General features: G+C 38.7%; 2 protein-coding genes across 4 annotated transcripts in view; one reads left to right on the top strand and one right to left on the bottom strand.

Annotated features, from left to right (window-relative positions):
* The window catches only part of Ykt6 (YKT6 v-SNARE), a 29051-nt gene extending 24754 nt beyond the window's left edge, over positions 1–4297 (bottom strand). The window contains exon 1 of the mRNA XM_071687162.1: positions 4064–4297. The gene's annotated coding sequence lies outside the window, so the exon portion shown is untranslated. The remainder of the gene's footprint in view (positions 1–4063) is intronic.
* Positions 1–17414, top strand: part of LOC139762369 (uncharacterized) — a 122572-nt gene that overhangs the window by 630 nt on the left and 104528 nt on the right. The gene's annotated exons all lie outside the window — the stretch shown is intronic.

Below are 17414 nucleotides of genomic sequence, written 5' to 3'. Positions count from 1 at the left end.
GGGCACCATAGATTTAACGTGGGAATATCATTGAGAGTTTACAGAGTTGAAAATGTAATAAGATTGACTGAACATAATTTGAAGCATTTTTTTTAAAAGCACATTAGCAAACCATCGCTATTTTGTTTTGCAAATGGCAGGATAGTCTTTACAGAATTAGAATGCAAATCATGATTTGGAGCTTTATATTATCTTTTGCGATAATAGATGTACGGCCTTTTAGGTGAGGGTAAAAAGATGAGGGGAAAATGTAGTGTTGATTAACATAAAAGTCCGTGAAATACTATAACAAAACAACAGAATCTACAGAATCCATATAACCTTCCTTAGGAGCCAAAGATTTATCAGAATTTAACATTTTTAGTTGAAACATGTCAGACACACCTGTGATTGAATATTGGATTAGCTGCTGTAAACTATTAGATAGCAAAAGTAATTGGTGTTCATGTCACTGACCATCCTCCCCCAAAATAACCATTCCATTTATTCTCCAGCAGTGGATCACAATATAGAAATATTTCTGATATGATTATAGGTTTTCGTGTACGTTTAGGTGAGGTGTTCAAAGGTTATGTTGATAATTTTATGATTGTTTAACCAGCTGTTGTGGTAATTAACTAATTTTCATTATTCATAAATGTAGCCACTGTCTAATTTAATGAAATGAAATGTGCCTCACCTATGGAATGAAGAATTATAGAAGGGTAGATTACATATTTACAGTACAGAATGCATGAAAATGTGAATGCACTACTTAGAAGAACAGAACAGGAAATGACTGGAAAGAAAAGATAAATGGATAAAAGCAACAGAAAATTCTTTTTAGAAACTAAAATAAAATTTAACAAGCTTCACATAAAACTAATAGAAAATGAAATGAAAACGAAAGTAAACAACTATGATGCAGAAAAAAGGAGAAAATAGATGAGATATTAAAATCCAAAAAAAATATAAGAGAAATGGGAAAAAAGATATAATGAAGGAAAAAATTGTATGATAGTGGGCCGTCCTATGTATTATTGTGTAAATGTAGAAAAAATTTATTAGATAATAGAAATGAATTCTCCAGTGGCAATAAACGTTGTGATTTATGTGGAGCAAAGGAGGAAGGTTTTCAACATTTTATTCTATGTTGTCTGGAATATTAACAGGAAAGAAGTGAGCCAGTATTACAACAACCATGTATAGAAGAATGAAATAAGATAATCTGACTTAGTGAGAAATTAAGATTTAGTAACTATGAAAGAACAAATTTATAAATTTTGGAGAGAAGACAGGAAGAAAGATAACAACATACTATAAACACTTGAAATAGCTATACAAGAGTCCAGGAGATTTGATGCATCAACAGAAAAAGGGAGCTGCCATTGCAAGGGCAAGCCCTTTCAAAGTGCAACTGAACTGACCTGATACCCCTGTGCTGTGCTCTGCCATTCATATTCTGTTAACAAAACCCAGAATGACAGATCACTCAACATCCAAAACTAAATTTGACATTTATGATTTTTCATGGTACAGTAATGAATGTTTTTGATGGATTGGGTTATGACGTCCAGGAAGAACAAAGGGCAAGTAACATAATGAGAAATTTTTAGTAATAATGAAATCTCACCAAGCTTCCATTAGCAGCCAGATTTACCATAATTTTCAGTGTTATAAGTGAAATACACATATTGTCTAATGTGTAACACAGCATGGTGGAGGATTTAAGCTGGAAGGCATTCGAGTTTTCAAATGCGAATACATGCCCAAATCTTCCAGTAACTGGTTGTAAACAGACTTAAGATATCACCTGAGAGTGGAAGGATACCACACTTGGACTGCTGGCCTGTGAGAGGCAGTTCCTATTCACACCCACTCATTCTCACTCATGTAGCCATCCATGTAGCTTTTGCACTTACTATCATATTTGGCAACTTTTTGTACACATGAGCAATTCTGTTTCCTGATTAGTTTTCCTGTATCACACTTTTCCTGACAAATGAGTATAAGGCATTCAGCTGCATAAGGCTGTTGGAAGGAATGCTTGTTCCTCCCTGTTGGCATGACAATAATGAGATACTCTTTTAATTATCAACCTAACATTAAACTGTCTAATAAGCACAAAAGCAGTGGCTCAAGACTTTTCAACACATTGCCTGTAGCCATAAGAAAAATTGGGATAATCAGTAGTAGTTGCAAGGGTCTGGGGGCTGTTGCTTACAACAGTAGGTTAGACTCAGCCTGAGCTTTAAGGATATTACTTTATTTATCTTACTAGAACAGGTGAAAGATATATTTACCCAAATTTAAAAGAATTTCCATTTCCATCGGGTAAAGTAGAATTGTAGACTGTTGGATTGCTCAAATGTTAATGGATGATATGCATTATATAGTTGTGGGTAATAGGATAGAGGTCTTGAAGAACTATGTGAGGTTTTATGGTGTGAAGAATATATTTGAAAGGTGCATGGATGAAAGTCTTCAGCATAGTATGGTCATGCAGAGGATGATAAGTTGATCCAGATGATATATAGCAGTACAGTAGATAATATGAGATGTAGACTACCAAAGAGATTGATAGATGTATGCTGTTATAATGATTGAATGGGGCTCGGGATATTTTGTTTGATGATGATCGAGAAGTATTTAGAATTCGTTGGAGTGGTAGTGATATAACCATGGAGTTATTATGAATGTAGACCAAATTTACTCATTTTCAAACAAATCAAATTAATATGTACAGTGAAACAAGAAACTTTCAAGTGTGGTAGTTCATTTTTAACTTTTGACCCATTGGGAGTATACTGAGGATGAGTAAATGATGTTTGGGGGCTTAATGCACCTAAGCCATTTAGTTGAATTGAGAAAGAAATAAGTAGAATAGGTGGGTAGTATATTAAATGCATTGCCAGAATATGACCAAGAGCATAGGCACAAAAGCATTAGTTACACTTTTATAACGTAAATGAATTTTCTGGCTGACTTGAGGAAGTTAACAGAAATAAAGTAAGCAGATTAGTTGGGTAGTATATTAATTGAATGCATTGCCTGAATATGATTAGAAGTATAGACACAAAAGCGTTAGTTATACTTTATAACATGGGAATGTTCTGGCTGACTTGAGGATATTATCAAGATATGAGGATAGCAAATAAAGCATTGTTTACTTCTTTGCGAAATGATTTTTTGAAATTTCATCTTTTAACTTGCACATTTGATTAACCTTGCAGTTGATAAGTACACCATACTATACCCATCAACTTGAAAAGCCTTTTTATATTATGTCAGTTGAGTTATGCAGTAAGTAATATAAAATAGGGATTACCATAGTGGTAATGAAATGTTATACTGTAGTCATATTCCCATCTCTTCCTCATATTCTTAACAGGACCCTCCATTCTCTAGAATGTGATCTTATTTCTTTCTTAACATTTTTTAATGTATTTGATCCTTTAGTAAGGATTTTTAAATTTCTCTCATCCAAAGGGATTATGTTTTACCAAACTTTGGCTTGTGTACTAATGTGTAGCTTAGATCTATCTAGGTTTGGTTGTATTTCCCAAGAAACGGATTTTTGTGTGTAAAATTGTCATTTGTACAAATCTTTGTACTCTCATTCATAATAGTACAGGTTTGAGCATTCCTAGCCCAAAAATCTAAAATTATGAATGATCCAAAATCCGAAAAATCGAGCATCTACACGACGTTACATGTGGAAAATTAAATACAAGACCTCACTTACCCAGGCTACTCTCAGATGCTGTGTTGGCACCTTGCTTATCAGTTGCATATATATCAGTCAGGAATGAAGGTGATGTCAAACCACCATACATTGTCCACATGGGTGGCTGAGGTTGTGACACCCTAGCTTTCTGATGGTTCAGTGTTACACAAACTTTGTTTCATGCTCAGAATTATTAGAAATATACATTACCTTCAGACAGTGTAAGTTGTATGTGGAACGTAAATGGATTTTGTGTTTAGACTTGGGTCCCATCCCCAAGATATCTCATTATCTATTATCCATCATGACAAATGTGGAAAATAGGATGGTATGGAAACAAACAGAGCTGAGACATACCGTAAGTTGTTTCAACTGTTTATACGTCTTCCTCAGGAGATACTGATCCTAGCATTAGTCTGGACCATATTCCCCAGCCAGTGATGGTAACTCGGTCCCACGCCTTGGCGTGTCGCTCTGAATGGATTGCTTGTCTTACCACCTCCTGTTCACAGTGATCTCCGCTGCCTAACATGACCAGCAGATGGACGATGTTCTTAATCCGTTCCTCCGAGTAAGCTTTCACACTATTACTAAACAGTTGATGCCAAGGCACCTACAGGCAATTGACACACCGTTTAGTGATAGTGTGAAAGCTTACCTAGAGGTGCTGATTAAGAACAACGTTAACACATGGTCTGGATTCATCTGCTGGTCACATTAACAGCGGAAATTGTTTTGAACGGGTGGAGGTAGCTGGACAAGCGATCCAATCAGAGAGCGACACGTCAAGGCGGGAACACATTCCCGCCAAATGCTGGAATCAGCTTCTCCTGAGGAAGACCATTGGATGTTCGAGTCGTTGAGGTATGTCTCGGCTCTAACCCGTTTGTTTCCATATGATCCTATTTTCCACATATCTCATTGTTGTTGTATTTTATTCATACATATTCATTATTTCCCTCATTAGCGAGGTAGCGTTAAGAGCAGAGGACTGAGCCTAAGAGGGGAAAATCCTCCCCCCCCCCCCCCCGCCCTTTTCTGTTTCTTTTGGAAAAGTCAAAACTGGAGGGGAGGATTTCCAGCCCCCAGCTTCCTCCCCTTTTAGTCGCCTTTTATGACACGCAAGGAATACCTGGGAAGTATTCTCTCTCCCCTGTTGTTGTTTGTAATTTAGTCATAGGTCTGACAAAATTATATTAGGATATGAGTGATACTTTTATGCCTCATGATTCCCTTCTCTGGGGTTCCTCTAGTACTCAGATGGAACCACAGGTCTAGAAGTGTGGTGATAAGTGTCTTGTGAGATGAGTGCAGAACAGTGGGGGATTTTTTTAGTGCATTTAATAGTAAAGTTGCATATTGGGCATGAAGTATCTTAGGATGCATTGTATCAGTGTATTTAATGTTGGAGAGATGGGTTTTGTCCTGAATGTAGATGAGAAAGTATAACTTGTATATACCTGAGGTGTGTAGTTTCAGATTGTGTGAATGTCGGATGGAATGAGGTTTATGACTTGGTGGAGGGCATTTGTTTGGGAATTGTCAATTTTTTTACAGAGCGCATATGTATCATTAGTTTCAAGCTTGTTTGGTAGGGGAAATTTGTACGTAAAGATTGGTAAAGTGTGAAGCAGGGTTGAGTGATAGGAATACTACACAGAAATAATTCATAACTGTGTTTAATAGCCTAACCTTTCCAAACACACCAAATAGGAAGGCTTTTAGCCACTAGAAGTGTTAAGACAGGCATATGAAGATGGCATCTTGCAAATATTAAAACTGCTGTTCGAGATGTACAAGATCAGTGCTGTTCCCCATGTAACGTACCATGATACATGCTACTAAATTTCCTAATTGCCATAGAGATGATAAAGATGGTTTGCACAGTGAAACAACTCAGTAAGGCCAATTATTGATTATGACACTTTGTTATAATCGTGCATGCTTTTCAAAGATGAATGAGTAGAATAATTTATAGTAATTTACCCAATTTGTAAACTTTGAATTGATACAGAAAGTTTAATTTTTTTCAATATTTTGCCTATTGAGCTTTAACGAATTCTGATAAAAAAAGAGTAAGCAATGGAACAAATGTTGGAATATATATACTTTGCCGATGCTTCTGCGTTAGCGAGGTAGCGCAAGGAAACAGACGAAAGAATAGCCCAACCCACCCACATACACATGTATATGCATAAACGCCCACACACGCACATATACATACCTATACATTTCATCGTATACATACACAGACATATACATATATACACATGTACATATTCATACATGATGCCTTCATCCATTTCGTCGCCACCCCGCCACACATGAAATGGTACCCCCACCCCCCCTCCTCGCGCGCGCGAGGAAGTGCTAGGAAAAGACAACAAAGGCCATATTCGTTCACATTCAGTCCCTAGCTGTCATGTGTGATATATATATATATATATATATATATATATATATATATATATATATATATATATATATATATATATGTGTGTGTGTGTGTGTGTATACACACACGAATGTAGCATTTTCATAGATGTTTCTTAATTCTGAGACAGGCCATGACCCCTTATCATGAATTCTTACTCCATGAGAGTTTGATTTAGAAATTTCGTAACAGTTTCTGGGTGTAATAAGTTGTGATTAAGCCTAGGGTTAGCATCCTTCTTATACCTTTGAATGATAATGTATAAGGTAAAGCAAACTTATAACTAGTTGCCCGTATGAAAATCACCTGTGATTTTGGTAGTTTCATTGTTGTAATATGGGCGAGTAAATCGCTATTCATTGAGGCTTTCACAAGTTATTCTGTTGTACGTATTTGGGTGAACATAGCAACAAACTCTCCCTCCACCAGAAATGGATGCGCAGGTTCCCCAGGATTTATCTAAGATAGCGGATGTCCATATGTACTGATATTAGATTGCTGGTAATGTCATTTTTATAAGAATGGAACCATTTGTGCTTGAGGCACTGTAACACTAAATCAGCAAGTGGGTCGTAACCGCCACCCACCAGGGAGTTTCTACCTTAATCCGTTTGGAAATCAAGAGTTAGTGACGACCGCACATATGGAAAAAATTTCAGTGTCTGTCAAGTTTCACTTCTTTGGCCCTGGTTGCTGTCTTTTCTTCTCGTCCTCGTGGGAAGTTGGCATCCGTTCCTGACAACACGTATTTGTCATGACTCATTTTTGTTTAATTCTCCTGTGAGTGTATATGTAGATTAATTCTCTCTCTCTCTCTCTCTCTCTCTCTCTCTCTCTCTCTCTCTCTCTCTCTCTCTCTCTCTCTCTCTCTCTCTCTCTCTCTCTCTCTCCAATTCGCATTTGTCTGACTTCGTGGTATGTTTTATCGTTGCATCACGTATTCTTAAGAATGATGGATAATGTTGAGTAAATGTGATATAGTAGGTATTATATCCTATGGCTAATCCTTGGATATTTTTCTTGGAGATGATAGATAGTTGTTTCATATATTGATTAGATTATTTTGGTCATGCTTCAGATGTCTTCACGTTTTTTTTTTTTTTTTTGTCAGTTTGTTTGTAGAACGAGAATGACGAACAATTAAGTTATATGAGAGCCTGCACTAGATTACGAGGATGGGGAGTAAGTAATATGGTACTTGGCAACTGATGCAGATCCCTCCCTCCACTGGCCAGTGTTGCCATTATGCACACTTCTCTCAACACTAATCTTTTTTATCGAAGCGTAGCTTTGTAATGATACCGAGGATCACTTTACATGTTACGTTTGTGTATCACGTTTTATTAACCATCAAGTTGTGGAAGCAATTATATTCCTGGCAGTGATGGTGGGTCACATTTTCCTCTCTTCCCTTTGCCTGTATCCACCAGCTGTGTGTGCCCGAAACACCTGGTCTGAACCCCGTCCTGTGCTTTCCTTATCCACTTTACTTCCAGCCACATGTGTCATACAAGGCTGCATTTCTTCATTATTTGTCTATGTGTTTGATTACGAAATTAACCAACAATTTATGCCAGCTGTTTGGTGAGGAGGTAACTGTCTCATGATGCTGGCATTGCGCCAGATACTCAGACCCCATTTTATATTTCCAGTCACGTTAACTTGGCCGTGACTGTGAAGTAAGTGCACCAAGGCCGTCTCTCTCTGAGGTACCACAATTGGTAGATATTTCGGTACTGTATCTTTAGTTTCTTTAATAGATTGGGCAGATTTGGGTTCAAAGACGGCATATAAATCATTTGAAAGGGAAAGTACATAATAGTTGATGGAGCTGCAATTGTCCCAGAGAAAGTGTGCCAGTTGTTTACAATTCAGGTGTCATAAAAACTTTTCATTTTGCGTAATATAATTATTTGAGAAGGTTGCTGTATCAAAGGCGTGTAGTGACGTGACCGTTATAAGGACTAAATGATTGGGATGTTGCTATGCTGGTGTGAAGTATAGTAACGCCGAGAGTTGGCTGGGTTGGTAGAGACATTGGATTACAGTGATAGCACGACATTCCCCGGTCGAACTCCTGCTCCGCCTTTACCTCTAGCAGCTCCTGTATCATTGTGATACCTTGTGTTTAGAAAATGTCCATCTTGTGTAGTGGTGGATAGGAAGGACTTTCTGAGGACGTACATGCAAATCATTATTGCTGATGGTTTGAAATTTGTAATTTGAGTGAAATTAGGATATTTTGCTACTTCAAGTGTTTATGCAAGGTTTGGCGTCCCCAGGAAGGGCAAGAGAAGGACATTTGTCTCCCTTTACATTTCACAAAAAATGCACACATGGCCTATTTATGATCTTGGTTGCTTGAATGGAATTATACAAAATGTATATTTACAAATGTGTGTGTGTGTGCAGGTACTTTTTCCCTCCAAGGATGCTTTTTTTTTTTTTCCAATCTTTTAATGACTTTTCTTTTTCGATTAGTTGACTGCCCAAGCTGGAAAGGATTCCCAATTTTGTTCAGAATTAAAGGGTCCATATATTCGTAGTAAATTTAGTTACGATTGGCTTCACATCTGTTAAAGGAATTCAGTACTAAATTTAGGCAAGGGGTAGAGGGCTTTATCAAGAGAAAACTATCGTATAATGCATTCATTTTGGTTGTGCTTGATTCCTATAGTTTGTTAAGATGTTTAGAGGGACTGTGAAATAAGGATCACAACAGGGTCCAAAATGGGTTCGTTTTAACAACCTGAAAGTTCTGGAAATCAATTTGCGTTGAGTGGGACATACAGTAGAATTACATAGCAGGGAACAACATTAGAATGAGTTATGAAATGTCGAAAGTGTATATGGTGAAATACCGTGATGGTTTAGACTTGCCTAAATAATAGATCTAGGAAGGTTGACTCTCCGAGCGATGCTTGATGTAAGGTGGTAAGCGTGGGGATGAAGGAATTCTAGGGACTCCCAGAGGTTTAGTGAAACTTTAGGGACTCCTTGAGGATTAATGAGTAGCAGTCTTTTAACGTTTATTTTTACTAAAAATTTGTTAAATGTTTCTGGAACAATAGAATAATATAAGCTGATAAATTCAAGGCGATGTGACTGTACATATATCGTGTTGGAAGCGTTGATTAGGGTAACAAGACCACAGACCGACATCCGTTGGCTTCATATCTCCCAATAAGAACAGCGGACGTCGAGCAATTGGCAAGTAGCGATCCCGTCCGGACAAAGCTAGACGGCTCTTGTCTTTCGGAACGTCATGCACTTGTGTATTAGTTCATACCAGTGTTACTAAAGATAGGCGGTCATATTTCTCGCGAAGATAACGAAACGTTTATGCTGTTATCATCGCAGTATACCATAGATAGTGGGCTCTCCACTACTACTCGACTGAACTCAATATAGAAGCGTTTAATCTCGTGTATCAATTTTCCTTTCACCGTCACACACCATATTATGTCCTCACTTTGAACAGGACTTCCCATTAGACGAGTATTTCTCTCTCTCTCTCTCTCTCTCTCTCTCTCTCTCTCTCTCTCTCTCTCTCTCTCTCTCTCTCTCTCTCTCTCTCTCTCTCAAATGATTGAATCTGGGGAAGATAAAGAGATCGTGCAAAAGGTATTTGACAAGATCCATGGGCAAAAGACCAAATGAGTGTTGATGAAGGTAAAGGGAAAGGTAATGATTATAAAAAGCGACAATTACCGAGAATTGATCATGAACGAGAAACGTGAACTTTTAAGAAAAAATGGATGTGATGATGTCGAACTAAGTCACGCGTAGGATGAATTCAAAACGTAGAAAGTAGAAAATGTTCATTGTGTGTGTGTGTGTATATATATATATTTTTTTTTTTTATACTTTGTCGCTGTCTCCCGCGTTTGCGAGGTAGCGCAAGGAAACAGATGAAAGAAATGGCCCAACCCCCCCCCCCCATACACATGTATATACATACGTCCACACACGCAAATATACATACCTACACAGCTCTCCATGGTTTACCCCAGACGCTTCACATGCCCTGCTTCAATCCACTGACAGCACGTCAACCCCGGTATACCACATCGTTCCAATTCACTCTATTCCTTGCCCTCCTTTCACCCTCCTGCATGTTCAGGCCCCGATCACACAAAATCTTTTTCACTCCATCTTTCCACCTCCAGTTTGGTCTCCCTCTTCTCCTTGTTCCCTCCACCTCCGACACATATATCCTCTTGGTCAATCTTTCCTCACTCATCCTCTCCATGTGCCCAAACCACTTCAAAACACCCTCTTCTGCTCTCTCAACCACGCTCTTTTTATTTCCACACATCTCTCTTACCCTTACGTTACTCACTCGATCAAACCACCTCACACCACACATTGTCCTCAAACATCTCATTTCCAGCACATCCATCCTCCTGCGCACAACTCTATCCATAGCCCACGCCTCGCAACCATATAGCATTGTTGGAACCACTATTCCTTCAAACATATCCATTTTTGCTTTCCGAGATAATGTTCTCGACTTCCACACATTCTTCAAGGCCCCCAGGATTTTCGCCCCCTCCCCCACCCTATGATCCACTTCCGCTTCCATGGTTCCATCCGCTGCCAGATCCACTCCCAGATATCTAAAACACTTCACTTCCTCCAGTTTTTCTCCATTCAAACTCACCTCCCAATTGACTTGACCCTCAACCCTACTGTACCTAATAACCTTGCTCTTATTCACATTTACTCTTAACTTTCTTCTTCCACACACTTTTCCAAACTCAGTCACCAGCTTCTGCAGTTTCTCACATGAATCAGCCACCAGCGCTGTATCATCAGCGAACAACAACTGACTCACTTCCCAAGCTCTCTCATCCCCAACAGACTTCATACTCGCCCCTCTTTCCAAAACTCTTGCATTTACCTCCCTAACAACCCCATCCATAAACAAATTATATATATATATATATATATATATATATATATATATATATATATCGATTTTATTATAGAATACGTATGTTCCACAAATATATTTACTCGGGTTCTTTTGTTAATACGTCTATGGACCCGATTAAGCTCCTATAAGATTTGTGGAAAAAAGACTATGTTCCTTCTATAAGTTTCAAAGTTGAGAAAGTCAATAATTCATTGCTCTTTTGATATTTTGATAATGAGTCTAGAGATGGTTGTAAACTCAAAACCTACCCAAGTTGATTCATTTAATGTTTTTCAAGCTCTCATAATTCTTTGAAAGTTTCCATTGTTGTTTGTATATGTTTGCAGTAAAGAATTATGTTTATAAATTGTTAGATGGAGAAATTAAATGTTGATGATACCGTAAGAAAACGTAGGGTTTCCATAAGAAAATTTGAGAATTTTTTGCTGAAAGCAAGGAAAGCATACTGTGGTAATTTCAGGGAAGAAAACTTTTGTCACAGAAACACTGGATACGGCTTAACGTAAGGAATTTTCATCCCAAACTAGTAATTTGAAACCACTCAGTGCTCTGTCAGCCATCAGTTCTCTTCTACCATGCGTAATTCTTTGAGATAATACAGCCTGATGTTTACTGAAAATGATGTCAACTTGATTCCCTCTAGAATCTGCGTTAGGTTTAGATTGGTCACATTGGTAAGTCTCTTAAAAAGGGGGTTCAGCATCATTGATAATCTGTTAGAACTGCTTTTGAATCGAGTGGAATTTTCAAACGTAAGAATGATTCCCATCCATTCTGGGAAGTCAGAACTTGACATCCTTAGATAGGTAGAGAGTATGGTCACCAGATTCACGTTCCTCTCCTCAGGTGGAGTGAGGTCTAATTTTGTGTATATTCAGCTTGACTTTGTACTTTTGGTTGTAGCTTGCAACACAGTTGAAAGCATAGAGCTTTTTTCCGGTATGTTTCTCATAGAGATAAATTTGAATACAGCTTCGTTTTGTGATGATTAACTAAACACACTGAAGTACATAAGCTAGAACGAATTCGGACACAAGGTTCTGGGAGCGATTAAGAACGCGTGGAAAGAGAACGTTATCTCAGAGAGAAAAAATGGGTATGTTTGAAGGAATAGTACTTCCAACAAAGTTATATTGTTGCGAAGCATGGGCTATAGAGAGGGTTGTACGGAGGAAGGTGGATGTGTTGGAAATGAAATGTTTGAGGACACTATGTGGTGTGAGGTGATTTGAGCGAGTTAGTAATGAAAGGGTGAGAGAGATGTGTGGTTATAAAAGGATTGTGGCTGGGAAGTATTCTTTCTTCCCTATCCCCAGGGATATATATATATATATATATATATATATATATATATATATATATATATATATATATATATATATATATATATATATATATTTTTTTTTTTTTTTTTTTTTTTTTTCAAACTATTCGCCATTTTCCGCGTTAGCGAGGTAGCGTTAAGAACAGAGGACTGGGCCTTTGAGGGAACATCCTCACCTGGCCCCCTTCTCTGTTCCTTCTTTTGGAAAAAAAAAAAAAAGAGGGGAGGATTTCCAGCCACCCGCTCCCTCCCCTTTTAGTCGCCTTCTACGACACGCAGGGAATACGTGGGAAGTATTCTTTCTCCCCTAACCCCAGGGATAATATATATATATATATATATATATATATATATATATATATATTTTTTTTTTTTTTCCGCTGTCTCCCGCGTTTGCGAGGTAGCGCAAGGAAACAGACGAAAGAAATGGCCCAACCCACCCCCATACACATGTATGTACATACGTCCACACACGGAAATATACATACCTACACGGCTTTCCATGGTTTACCCCAGACGCTTCACATGCCCTGATTCAATCCACTGACAGCACGTCAACCCCGGTATACCACATCGATCCAATTCTCTCTATTCCTTGCCCTCCTTTCACCCTCCTGCATGTTCACGCCCCGATCACACAAAATCTTTTTCACTCCATCTTTCCACCTCCAATTTGGTCTCCCACTTCTCCTCGTTCCCTCCACCTCCGACACATATATCCTCTTGGTCAATCTTTCCTCACTCATTCTCTCCATGTGCCCAAACCATTTCAAAACACCCTCTTCTGCTCTCTCAACCACGCTCTTTTTATTTCCACACATCTCTCTTACCCTTACGTTACTTACTCGATCAAACCACCTCACACCACACATTGTCCTCAAACATCTCATTTCCAGCACATCCATCCTCTTGCGCACAACTCTATCCATAGCCCACGCCTCGCAACCATACAACATTGTTGGAACCACTATTCCTTCAAACATACCCATTTTTGCTTTCCGAGATAATGTTCTCGACTTCCACACACACACACATATATATATATATATATATATATATATATATATATATATATATATATATATATATATATATATATATAATTGAATACTAGAGCATATTTGGAATTAATGAATTTATGTTCTTTAATTTCTACGAAAACGTCAAAACGCACAAGCCGGGAAATCCACAAAGGCCGATCATCTCCCAAATCCCTTCACCTACCTACAGGTTAAGCCAAGAAGCTAAACCAATCAATCTCACTAATACGTCCCGACAACTTATTCCCTACAATCCACTGAAGAGTTTATTGACATCCTTAGGAATAAAGAACGAATGGTATCGCAGCTTCCTTGGATGTGGAGTCTCTCTTCACAAATGTACTAGTGGAGAGGACAGTAGACATAATCCAGGATTACGTTTACCAACACCATGTCTAACTTCTCCTGAAGATGCCTCGAAGTATGTTGAGAGAAATGATGCTTTCCTGCACCGTGGAAGCGCCTTTCAGATTCCTGCAAGGCAACCTGACATCGTCAGGTGGACGGAATAGCCTCGGGGACTCCCCTCTTTCCGCAGGCATTTATGTCATACGTCGAAACTACAATACTGCTACTAGAGAGCATAACGTCCCATATTTACTGCAGATACTTGGACGACATTTTTATCTGCGTCGGTAACTCAAACTCACTGGAAAACCCCGTAACCAACTCCAAAAGCTTTAGGTTTAAGGTTTACAGCTGAGCTGAATGATAACGTTAAGATTCCTTTCTTGGAAGTAATGGTTAGTGCCACAACGGGATCTCTCGTCACCGACGTCTACAAAAAACCTACCAACTAAGGTAAATGTATGAATGGATAAAATGTGAATGCACTCAAAATTACATAAGAAGTGTCATTCGTGCATGATTGAGGAGAGCGATCAAGGTTTGCTCAACTTGGCAACTTCTACACCAAGAACTTCGACGTGTCCGGCAAATGTAAATTAACAGTGAATATTGAAATACTTAATTTGATCCCATTTGTTAACAACACGCTGGAGCAACATCTCGTGCACACATTGTCCTCAAACATCTCATTTCCAGCACATCCAGGTAAACAGACATCCTCAACGTGACAGCATTGAAGTTTACTACAGGAACACTTTTACGACATTGTATCGAAAGAACGAGAAGATCATGTGATACATTTTGGCCAGAAAGTGCAAAGTGATTGATGAAGACAAGAGTATCAGTTATAGGATGTACTACAACAATCCGAAAACATGATCGCTCTTAATGAAGAACAATATTGTAGGTCGCTCTGAAAGTTTGAATCGTACGATGTGGTATACGAGTACCTATAGCATCACTGGGGACTGTGAGCCCCGCCACATAAACTACATTGGACATACAACCTGCACTCAGAGCCGCCGCCTATTGCTCTACTTACAAGAAGGTGGAATCAAACTTTATGAACAAATGCATGGAACGAGACTAACACCAAACGAGAATAACACCAAAATCATTACTAATTGCAGTGATCAGAGGAGACTACAGATATTAGAAGTCATTCATATAAGAGAGAAAGCACCTGTCATCCACATCCAGACAAACATGACCACCTTCATACAGATCTTTGATGGCCCGCCAATAGGGCGTAGACAGATGGGACACGTCATTAACCCGCCACAAGCTACCGAGTCCGCCATCCTAGTATGAAGGTCGGAGAGAATCAGACGAGCCCCTCCTTACCTCAGCTCCGCATGCGGACTGACGGACTCGCTTGACCTAATTAGTGTATTTGATAATGGATTTTCTTTATTTCTACTTCGTGTAATATCGTTCTGTGTTTGTCCTCAAGTGTAAGTTTTTCTGTTTCTGTTTCCGTATGTTGTATTTAGATTGTTGCTCATCCTACCCTTCTTGATTTTGTTTATTGTTTCGCTTTTAGTGTTTTCCCCTACTTTTATGAGCTATGTGTTGTGTTTTTTCTGAGTGTTTTTATATTTTGTTTGTTTTCCATATCATATCCTAGCTGTGTGACGCAGTTTTTCTCATGAAGATTCCTGATGATGCCTCAGTGTGGGTGAATGCTTGAATGTAGTAAATGGGTAACTACGGACAACTGGTGTTTAAGGCCCCATCTAATTGTATGATAATACTGAGAAAATCGGAGACATAAGAAAGAAGATTAGTAACTATATATGCTGTCGTATTCAATTCTTTGTGCATTAGAGAAAACCTGTTCCCAGTGTATACTAATATGTATATTCCTATGAGTCCACGGGGAAAATGAAACACGAAAGGTTCCCAAGTGCACTTTCGTGTAATAATCACATCATCAGGGGAGACACAAGAGAGAAATATAACAAGTCAGTTGATATACATCGAAGAGACGAAGCTAGGATGCCATTTATAATCCCAAAACCAAATTCTATGAACGAATCCAGATGTTACCCAGGACATCTTTTAAGGTTCCTGCAGACGAAGGTTGATTTACTCCCAGAAGCAGGGAAATGTAAACTCCTTCGAAGTGAGAAATTCTTTGACGAGACTACTCATTCCCAGTGATAGTCTCGCCAGAGGTGACTCCATTCGCGGTGTAACCACAAGTTTATCATGTTTCATCGAAAAATTGCCCGAGATAATGTAATTGTAGTGTTTATATGTCATTCAGCAATGGTTTCATGTATTTGAAGTTAATGACAAAAAGTATCCGTTTCTAAGTACGGTGATTTATACTCAAAGCTGAGAATATCAACTGTCTCGTAAAAGTGCGAAAAATTACATTCATAGAATTCTGAACATGATTTTGCTTTTCTGTTTACAATGATTATATTCATAAAAGCGATCTTGATGAATGGTATACTGTTTCTTGTACTGAAAATTGCATTGTTTTTAGGGTAGTGGAATGAGTGTATATATCCTCTATTATTGTGGCATGTGAAGTACAATTATTGCATCTCGAGAGTGTCCGGTGGTTGGGAACCACTCCGCTTGACATTTGACTCGGCTAAAACGAGCTAACATCCGAATTCCTGGGCTAAAACGATCTGACGTCCGAATTCTTAGGCTAAAACGATCTGACGTCCGAATTCTTAGGCTAAAACGATCCGACGTCCGAATTTTTAGGCTAAAACGATCGGACATGCGAATTCAGATGATGATATCAGTTGTAGTATATTATTATTGTTGTTATGTGGCCTTATCTTGAGAATGTTTTCCATTTCGATATGTGAACGTCCCTGTCATAATTACGGCACGGGAAAATGTCGGCGATTGATGAGGATATGATGGAAACGAGTCCTTGTCATTACATTCTGGCCATCGACAGTTTTGATATGACCGACCACTTATATCTTGCGTAGATGATTCAAACGCCCTTGTTTAGAGTAAGTAGAAGTGATTTAGTGTTGATTAAAACTCCCTAGTTTTAGATAACTAGTTGGAATGGTTAGCGTAGGATCATGCGATGTTTCAAGTGCTGATGAAATAGCCTTTTTAGAAACCCTCTCTTTGGTGTTGGACAAGAGGGAAGAGCTTTGATAGTGTTCCAACGGAAGGTATCGGCGTGGAAGATATGGCTCGTTGGCATGGCTTCCAGGCCAAGGAAAGTGGCCACGTGGGGAGTGATGATTATTGTTTACATGTGTGACCGGTTCTTGCTGTGGGTCGGTCCTCTTAGACACCAGCCGACGTCGAGTCACAGTAATTCTCTTGGTCTTCCCACTATGTATAGGCGTACTGTAAGGATTTACTTACATCATACCAGTTTAGTTTTTTAGTCTTTTTTTTTCTTTTTTTTGTAGCTGTAAGTATTCCAATACGTATATCATTTCAAATAATAGCCTCACGTATACGTACAATCACTCTCTCTCTCTCTCTCTCTCTCTCTCTCTCTCTCTCTCTCTCTCTCTCTCTCTCTCTCTCTCTCTCTACGGTGGAGGCTCCAGTCACTGACAAAAGTCGACATCAAGGTCTGGCCTTAATTGACGTATAGAGAGGTTAATGAAAGGGAAAGAAAAGAGACA

The sequence above is a fragment of the Panulirus ornatus genome, chromosome 43, assembly GCF_036320965.1.
Source record: "Panulirus ornatus isolate Po-2019 chromosome 43, ASM3632096v1, whole genome shotgun sequence".
Taxonomy (NCBI): Eukaryota; Metazoa; Arthropoda; class Malacostraca; order Decapoda; family Palinuridae; genus Panulirus; species Panulirus ornatus.
Note: the sequence above shows the minus strand (reverse complement) of the source record. Positions and strands in the feature narration are given on the sequence as shown.